Genomic DNA, 10,236 nt, shown 5'->3' with positions numbered 1-10,236 from the left:
CGATTTTTCACGGTTCCGAACCGTTGGTTTTCGGTAGTTTTTGCGGTTACGGCTTGGTTTCACGGTTTTTCGGTCGTTTTCGCAGTTCTAGTTGGAAACTGCCCGGAACCGGGGGTTCCAGCACGGTTTTGGTTCGAAAATTTTTGAACCTGAACCGAACCATGGTTCTAAAATCGATAGTTTCGGTTCGGATAAATTCCCACAGTTTCGGTTTGGAACCATAACCGCCGGTTATGGTTTCGCGATTAACCGGCGGAACCGTAAATCTTGGGCACCTCTAGCTGCGACCCTCTTGTCCGATTCTTATTAAAATTTTGGCATTACTTTTTTATCGAGAAAACAAAAATGTTAGATCGTTTTAAGTTTGAAAAGTAAAAATAAATTAGTAGTAGTAACAATTTTAATTTGAGAGTTGATATTTCCCTATAATTTCGTCACAATGCTAAGAACACATTATTCCATTAGAATGCTTATTTTTAATTACATCTTTCCCGTTTCAATTTATTTTATATATAAGAGTTACTACCTTCGTCCACGAATAGAAGTCTTATTTTTCCATTTTAGTCCATCTACGAATAGTAGTCTCGGTTCACTTTTATCATAAATGGTAATAGAATCTCATCTTCCACTAACTCATTCCACTCTCATTTCATTTAAAACTAGCCCCTATTCCACTAATTTTTTTTCCACCAACCTTTCTTAATATTTTTAAAACCCGTGCCGCCAAAAAATGGGGCTTCTAATAGCGGACAATGGGAATATAATAATTGTCATGTTGTGTGCCATTCATATGAGCTTATGTGGCCCAAGAAGGGTCAGATCCAAGAGGAATCATAGCAATTGATTAGCCCATGATCGAGGTATCATGTGCACGAGAGACTGAGGCTAGTCTCACAAAAATGCTTCATAATGTTTCATTACGTTATGGTTATTACACAATTAGTTTTAACAACTTGCAGTGTACTCCCTTCGTCAAGGAAGATGACCCCTTCTTTAGGCGACACGAGATTTTATGCAGTTTTATTTAGTGTGTGAGGTAGAGAAAATAAAGTAAGATAGAGTGAATAAAGTAGAGATAATTGAGTTTCTATTTTTAGTAATGGATCATCTTGGGGGGGAATAGACTAAAATGGGAGTGGGTGATGTTCGATGGGACGGAGGGAGTATTCCCAACTAATTGTGCTTGCATATATCACGTCTTCTAAACCCGTGATTGCTTTAAAAATATGGCAATATATCACATCTCCCATATGTGGAAGTAACAGTATATGTGTTGAATGCAGCGGCGGATGCAGGTGGGGTCGCGCGGGGTCGGCCGACCCCACCGCTGTCCCCGGAGAACCGCCGGAAGACTCCTCCCAACAGCCCCCGTCCCCACGGCATCCGGAACTCCGCCCCACGACTCGTCCTCAAACCTCAAGCAACGCAGCTTTTCCGGTGAACTCAAGCAGCGCAGCTTTTTCCCATCTTCTTCTATTCATGTATTGGGCTTTAGGTTTAGGCTTTTTATTAATTAAAAAATATAATTTTATCTTTATATAAGTGTTTAAACTTTATTTATAAATAAGATGATTTCTAGTTTAATGATCATCTTTTAACCATAATTTATCACTTTTTAGTTTTATATTTTAGTACTTTATTGATTATTTTTTAACCATGTTTTATTATATTTTACTTTTATTTTAAACTAGTAGGAGTAGTAATTGATAAAATTTTTATCTAGTTTTAATAAATTTGCTTTTGATCATTGATTTTAATTACTTTTCATGAATGAATACATTTCTTTTATAAAGATTTTGCGCTTTCGTCTGTTCTTCTAGTACTAATATTGAACACGAACAACGACTAAAAGATATATTCAAAGCTATTTCCAATGAAATAACTTTAAGTTAGCTTCAAAACATGAATACTAGTAGAAGTCAATTATCGCGCTTAATATAAAATAGAGATATTTCATTTGCAATGTATTTTTATTACTCCCTCCGTTCCATATTAATGGAGGCGTTTCTTTTCGGCACGGAGATTAAGAAAAAATGTGTTAGGTGAGTTAAGTAAAGGGAGAATAAAGTGAAAAATGAAAAAGGTCTTCGTTCCATATTAATGGAGGCGTTTCTTTTCGGCACGGAGATTAAGAAAAATTGTATCAGGTGAGTTAAGTAAAGGGAGGATAAAATAGAAAATGAAAAAGGTAGTGAGATGAAGAGAGAAAAAAGTAAGAAATAGTAAAGTATGTGTGGAAAAATGTGTTGACTTCTACTAAAAAAGAAAATGACTCTATTACTATGGAACGTACCAAAATGAAAAAATGACTCTATTACTATGGAACGAAGGGAGTACTATTTTATATATTTAAATATTACTCCTTATACTATTAACTTTCTCGTCCAACCCCACCATTTTAATTTCTGGATCCGCCATTGGTTGAATGCAATCGATGATTCAAAGCAAAGAACTCCGATGAAACAGTAAAAAAGAGATGACAAAGGGAATTACATCGTTCGGTGTTAAAACTTACATCCAATGGAAGACAATCAAGAACAACGATAAAACTCAAGCTCAGCTCACTACCGTCAATGCATGAGCGCATGGCTTCACCCGAGCAATCCTCAACCGCTTCAACCAACTCTTGTTTGTGTGTTTTCAAGTTTGTACTCAATCTTGACTACTTGTTCATTTGCATTCACGATGCCAAAGTCAGGGCTAAATGAGTAATTTTCTATTATAAACTTACCTTTTTTTGAGAAATGCTAACTACGAATTAATGATTCAGTCAAAATTATGAGTTACAAATAAGAATTATTTATGACTAGAAAAATCCGTCACTAATCAGTGAAATTTCTTCACTAAACAGATTAGTGACAGATCAAGTTTGGGAAGATCTGTCATTAATGAACTTGTCGGTAAAAGTTTAAGTGGTGGTTTTTCCATCACTAAATTTACTATGACGGAAACTGTAAGCGACTACTTGGAATTAGTGACGGATTAATCTGTCATTAATTAGTGACTGACACTTTTCAGTCACTAGTTGTTGAGCTATTGGATGCCGTCACTAATTCCGTCAGTATTTTGCGTTTTTTTGTAGTGAGATAGTGTTTATAGTTATTTACTTTTGAGTTCTTAACATTGATAACATTCAATTTTTGAAATAATTATTAGTAATATATTTAGTTGAACTGGAAATGAATAGAAAAATTACAAATTGGAATTGATGAATAAGTATTTGTTGAAGATAGACGCGAAAGAAAAGATGTTAGGTTTAGGCATTGAGAAGCCCATGTCGATTCCACCTTGTCTGCCCTTACAAAGATGAACTGCTCCGTTGAAGTCTGTATGAATGCATTCATACTTAACAGCTCTCCCCCATCCATAATCTGCTCCATGTTGATCAACTTTTGTTGATCCTGCCACCCAAACCACCCTCTTCCCTTTCAATTCCGAAAGTATCTCTGATTGATTCTCATAAAACTCAGAAACTCTTGAGCTTTTCACAGCAATTTTAACTGCATCCGCAACCGCCTCCGCGGCAGCTACAAAGCCATCATTCCCTTTGAGTCTTCCACTGCTTGAAGCTGCAATTAATTGGATCGAGCAGTTGCCGAAGTAGTTCTCGGGAAGGGGCGGATTCAGCCGCCCGCGGCAATTGACTGGAGAGCATAAGTATTGTGACTCATCGTCGTCGTCGTTGTCGACCTCTGACTTGGCAAGGCAGCTCCAGAGATAAGCGCACGCCACCACGAAAGACGAGGGCCGGCCTATGGAAGGTTTCTTGATCGCAACCCATCTCTTGAGCTTCTCGATTTGGGAATTACTGAGGTGGAATGTTGCTCTGACTTTATCCGAAGGCGACGCTGGTGTTAGTGAAACAGTCGGCCTATTCGTCTTCATTTTGTCCCAATGAATCATGGTTAGTTTGTTTGAATCTTGAACGGAATCTCGGCCGTAGAAAGGCAGCTGATGGAGGAGCTGATCACCGCCGTTGGATCGGTTGATGGACGCCCACGTGTGGAGGAAGGAGGAGAGAGTGGTGGCGTCACAAATGGAGTGGTGGTGTGTGAATCCGACGCAGATCCCTTGGTCCGGAAACAAGGTGAGTTGAATAGCGAAGGGGCTGAATTTGATCTCGTCGGAGGAGTAAACAGCCGCCGGCATTTGTGTGACGAGTTGATGGAAATCGTGAGCAGGCTTGGGATGGTTGGACACTATGAAAGAGAAGTCATCGTCGGATGTGGCGATTGTGAGGGAGAGGGAGTCGCCGGCGGTGTAGCGGGAAATGGGCATGGCGGGGGAGGAAAGGGGGAAGATGATTTTGGATGATAGAGGTAGAAAATGTTTGAGAGTGAGGGATAATGAGTTTTTGAGATTGGCAACAATGGTGTCAAAGAAAAAAGATTGGGAGCATTTGAGGGGGTAGAAATGGAGGGTTTCAGTGAGAACGAAGTCGAGCCATATCATGTCGAAATACAAGAGTGGGAGCGTATGCTCAGCGGCGGTGGCGCCGGAAGACGGGGAGACGGAGTTGCTCTCTACGATTTTGACAGCCATTGAAATTCTGCTACGAAATCATAAATCTATGCTTATATATATATAGTATATGATTTTCCATTTCCATTTGACACGCATTTAATATTGATGGATTGAAAAGTATAGTTAATAATTGTAACACGCCTTCCTGTCAATATAGTTGGCCGAATTCTCAAAAATAGAAAAACGGCGTTCATGAAATGGAATTGCACACGTCAAACTTGCCGACTTTTAATCACTAGGAAGTTAGGTGCAGCCTCAAATTTATGAGCCTATCCAAATAATTTATTAAAGTTAGATTGTATTCTGTTTGAAAATAAAATAATAACAAGATATAACGTAGAATTGAGTTATGAGATTATTTTAGTCGTAGAGGTTAGCTATGACTAATTATATCATGATTATCCATCTACAATTGAATTGTAGAGTTAAATCTCATGAACCAAACACACTACAAATTTAATCGCAGATAAAATGTTGCAAATCGAACACATCCTTTAAAGTATTGGAATTGAAAACTTTTAACGTGATATTGGTTATAATCTTATGAGTTCCAAGACTACTCAAAAAATTAACCTAACATTTTATATTCAATAATTAAATACTCCCCTCGTCCATAATTTTAAGTCCCACTTTGATCCGATTAGTTAAAAAAAATTAAATGAAAGTACATTAAAAATGATAATAGAACGTGAATCCCAAATTTATTTGATGTCTAAGAGCGCACATAGATTTTTCTTATATCTAATTAAGAACCTTCCTCCTCTTCAATTTGGTAATACATAGTCCAAAGATTCATTCTTAAGGGCTATCTTCATTCTAAACCCAGCCCATTCCAAGTCAAATTCGTAAGAGCCATTTTCCTATATTTCTTCCCCTTTCTTCAAACCCATTAATAGACTATTAATTAGTTTCACTTTTATTCATTAGTTTCACTTTCCGTCCTTTAATTCTGCATTTTCGAAAACAAATTTGGCAACCAAACTTCACAGTCTCCTTTTCTTTGCCGCATTTTCCGTTCGGATAAGTGCTTTCTCTGTTCTATAGACGTGGAGACAATTTTTTTTTCTAGTATGGAGATTAAAAGAAAGGCGTATTGTATAAAGTAAAAAAACATAGAAGTGAGGAAAAAGAAGAGATAATAAAGTATGAAGGATGAAAAAGTATGAGTAGGAATACTTTTTACTAAAAAAAAATAACTCTACAACTATAGAACGTTGAAAATGGAAAAATGATTGTATTACTATTGAACAGATGAAGTACTAATAATAGAGTATACACTATTTCTTTTTATTCCGTCCCACAAGAATATGCACTTTCTAATTTTAGAAACTTCTTTTTTGCCCTAGTGAGGTGGCGACTCATTCTCCATTAGCAATACTTTAATATTTTTTTTCTATCTCTCACTTAAGTATCTATTCTGTATTAAAACTTGTGCCAAACTACAAGTGCACACTCTTATAGGACGGAAGGAGTATAATATTTCTACTATAGTATATGATTAGGGAATGTGATCAAATGAAAACTCAAAATATTATACAAACTCAAAACTATGATTTGGAACATTGAAAAATGTCAACAGATCACAAAAAAGCATTAACAGGAAAATGTCAACAGAATTTTAACGGTAGTCAATAATTGATGTTGTGTTGATACTGTGTTGACATTAAAATCTTGAAATTTTACACTGTGTTGATATTGTATTGAAACTATGTTGAAGCTGTGTTGAGAAGTTTTGAGTTTGTACAATATTAGGGGTGTCGAAACGGGTACCCATGGGTACCCGCACCCGATTCAGGCCGAAATTGTTGTCCCGATACTCGTCCTACACTATGTCGGGTATTACCCGATACCCGAGTTGGGTATCCCGCACCCGACACGGCGGGTACCCGACCCGACCTGATTTAAAAAAAAAAAAATTGTTTATTATTTGCATTATCTTCAACTTGTTCATCGTCATCCGTAGTAATGTTAGTATTTTTTATGCATCCTAAAAGCACAAAAAAAATCCATAAATCATTAGTGATTAGACATTGAACATACATAATTTAATAAGTATATGTATATGCTACTGTATATATAATGAATGTCTGTAGCATATGCAACTATACATATGCTACTACATACATATGCACTATTGTAGTGTATTCTATATAAAATTGGTATTTGTATGCTCTTTAATAAAGAAAAAAGAACAAAAAAAGTTACATGTTGAAATCAGAGTATGACCAGGATAATTTAAAAATTATATAAGTATTAATAATTACAAAATACTTCACTATAATCGGGTAATTTTCGGGATTATCGGGTATCCCGAGCGGGTATCGGGTATACCCGATACCCGCAAAACCACAAATATGATTACCCGATCCCGACCCGTTACCCGTTTCCGTCGGGTAACGGGTACCCTATACCCGACGCGTATCGGGTCGGGTGTGCGGGTACCCAATACCCGTTACCCGTTTCGACACGCCTATACAATATATAAGTTTACATTTTATCACTACTCATGTAACAAGAGTCTATACCACTATTACTAATTAATGATGATACTAAAATGTATGCACGGTAATACCTATTGGGATCTACTTTCTTTATTCTACAACAAGAATAACATTTTGTCATTCGGGTTGTTCCACAATAATGATAAGTAGGTCTCACATTTTAATAACTCACTTCACTCACATTTTATTATAAAATCAATATTAAAAAGTGGGCATAGGTCCTATAATCCACTAACTCTTCCAATCCATTATTCTTTATCCTTCATAAAACCCGTGCTCATACCGTTAACTCTTAATAAGCGACGGAGGGAGTATCAAATTTGAAAATTATCAACCAAATATTTTTTATGAGATGGTTTTCCCTCATGTCAACTGTCGTAAATCACTTGGAATTAGGATGTTTCTATGTACTCCCTCCGGCCTCCGTCTTCAAAGAGTATGAAGTTTGGGTTTGCCACGGATTTTAATAAGTAAGGGCAAAAATTAAGAGCGAGATAGAAATGGTAGTGGAAATAATGTTAGTGGAGTGTGGGGTCCATATTATTATAATGTTATAAGTTGTAAATAAAATGATATGTAGGGGTAGTTTGTTATTTGAATTTTTCAAAATTAGAAATTTCATACTCTGTAGGGACGGATGAAAAAATAAATAGTTCATACTTTTTGGGAAAGAGGGGAGTATATAAAAAAGGACCAATTTAGACTTGTGCACTCTTTCCTTTTTTTTTCCATCCCACAAGAATATATATTTTCCATTTTGAAAACTCTTTTCTCTCTAATGAGGTGAGATTCTCCACTAATAATATTTTAATTATTTTTTTTTCTATCTCTCTATTACTTTACCAATTTTGCATTAAAATTCGTGCCGAACCCAAAGTGCATATTCTTTGAGAACAGAGGGAGTATACATTTTCTTTTGTCTCTTACTTTACCAATTACTCTTTCTATCTGCCATTCATAATTTCATATTGACTTGGCACGAGGTTTAATTAAGATACTAAAATGAATTATAAGTTTTAAGAAATAATTTAGAAGAATTAGTTATAATTTGCTTATCGACCACCAAATTCCACATGAAAACTTATCGACCACCAAATTTTATTTCCTCAGTCCAATAATAGGTGTCATATTTGATTTGGGCACTAAATTTTAAGTCAAATCTAGTCCTTAAAAACATACTCCCTCCGTTCCTGAAAATTTGTCACATATTTCCTTTTTCGTCTATCCCTAAAAATTTGTCACCTTTCATTTTTACCATTTTTGGTAGTGGACCCTATATTTCACTAACTCATTCCCATTCATATTTTATTATGAAACTAATATATAAAAGTATGACCCACATGTCAACTTTTTCAACCCACTGCTACCTAGGCGAACTTAAATGCAACAAGAACAGAGACTAGGGTTTCAATTAAAGAGATTTACCGAGTATTTTATGAAGTATCAAGGCAGTAAGTCAACGGCTAACTTACGAGAATCAAGATTTTATAGATTAGGCTCAAAAGTCAAAGGTTTAGCATAATTCCAACAAAACGCAATAATTCCCATTATTCCAAATCAAAGAAACAAGTTCAAAACAACCTAAGATAATAAGGTTTCCAAATATTCAGCGGAAGCATTCCAAGAGAAAGCGGAGCCATGTATGAGGACACGACTACACTCAAAAATCCCAACCATCCATTATTCAATTCAACCGTCTCAACACCACCGACCGCCCATCGCCGCTCAACCTGTACATAGGGAAAACACATGCAGGGCTGTGTATTTTAAACATACTCAGTGGACTCATGCCAAATCATTTTATAGTTATGCCACCCTTACCATAGTGAACTCGGGGTTTTGCATTTATTTAAAGATAAGCATCGAGTATCACAAAATATTTCATGGACTGACCAGTCAAACAATACCTCTCATTTTCTCATCAATCATCATTTCATATGGTGCGACGAAGTGTGACCACACTTTCGCCCACGAGATCGGCCGACTAGCAAGGATGACTCCCGATCTCCAGTGTACACTAGCCTGATAGGGTTTGCGGCCCTACTCAGACCCGAATTCGTTTATTCATAACAACTGTAGCCTAATGGAGCGTACTCACAATCTAGGCATCAGGCACACACAATATCCAAAATAATTCATAGGCATGGCATAACAGTTTAATCCACCCTTATTTCTCCAACATCATAAATTTGCACATAGAAGAGTTTAATAATAAAGCCCACCTCGATTTCCTTCGAGTTCAAAAATGCACTTCTTCTTGTTATCACACCGGGAACGCGAACTATCACCTTTAGTTCATATATTTCAAATAAGTCTCAATCATGGATCAAAATCATGCATGATCTCACTTTACCCTTTTCCCATCGATTATTTTCAATATCACCAATCAAAATCAAAGTACGATTATTATATCGTTTTTATTCACACAACAATTCCAGATTTATCATCAAATCGTGTCATGCATGAGTGTTTTTCCACACCACACACGCACACACACCACGCATGTGCACGCCTACCGAGGCGTGCACACACACACACGCGGTCACACACCCACACATGCATCAAATTTCACCGATTAATTTCTCCCTTCACTCGATCTAAATGCATGTGGACTCAAGAACACCGATTAATCGGTAGAGGAAGAAAAGATTAATAATAGAAGTACTTTTTCTTGCAAAAACAAATGGTAGAAATAAATAGGATCTTGATTCTTCAACAAAATCTTGAATATCAGCTTCAATTCTTCTCCAAAAGATGAAGAATTAATGGAGAAAGTAGAAGAAAAATTTGAGAGAGTGGGGAGATGGAGAGAGCGACGTGAAGTAGAGGGTGGGGCGGTTTTTCTGTAGTGCTAGGGTTTAGGATTCTCACTCTTATTTATAGAGTGCAAGATATAATCCAATAATTAAATAAATCAGGATTTGAAAGAGATATGGTGGAGAAGTGGCGTAAATTCTGGTGAGAAGAATGGGGAATTCGAATTTCATGCTTATTTAATAGCATATGATTTAATTTGAATATTTTACGGAGTAGAATAAAATATCACGGAGCAAGAAAATAATAAAAATCTCCCCCAAAATAAAAGGAACTAGGCGTGTAGTTTGACCCTTTCAAAGGGATTTAATTAAAAATCCTAATTAAATTAGGATATGGTAAGATCTTCTTAGATTTGACAAGATATGCTAGGATATTTGAATTTATTTATGGAAGA

General features: G+C 36.3%; 1 pseudogene; it reads right to left on the bottom strand.

The window, feature by feature from the left end:
- Window positions 1–3,184: 3,184 nt before the first annotated feature.
- LOC125185291 (anthocyanidin 3-O-glucoside 6''-O-acyltransferase pseudogene) lies at window positions 3,185–4,542 on the bottom strand (annotated as a pseudogene).
- Between the last annotated feature and the right edge of the window lie 5,694 nt (window positions 4,543–10,236).

The sequence above is a fragment of the Salvia hispanica genome, chromosome 2 (assembly GCF_029641045.1).
Source record: "Salvia hispanica isolate PSC_SH4W2 chromosome 2, Shi_PSC_v1, whole genome shotgun sequence".
NCBI lineage: Eukaryota > Viridiplantae > Streptophyta > Magnoliopsida > Lamiales > Lamiaceae > Salvia > Salvia hispanica.
The sequence above is the reverse complement of the archived record's forward strand: the minus strand, read 5'-3'. Positions and strand labels throughout refer to the sequence as shown.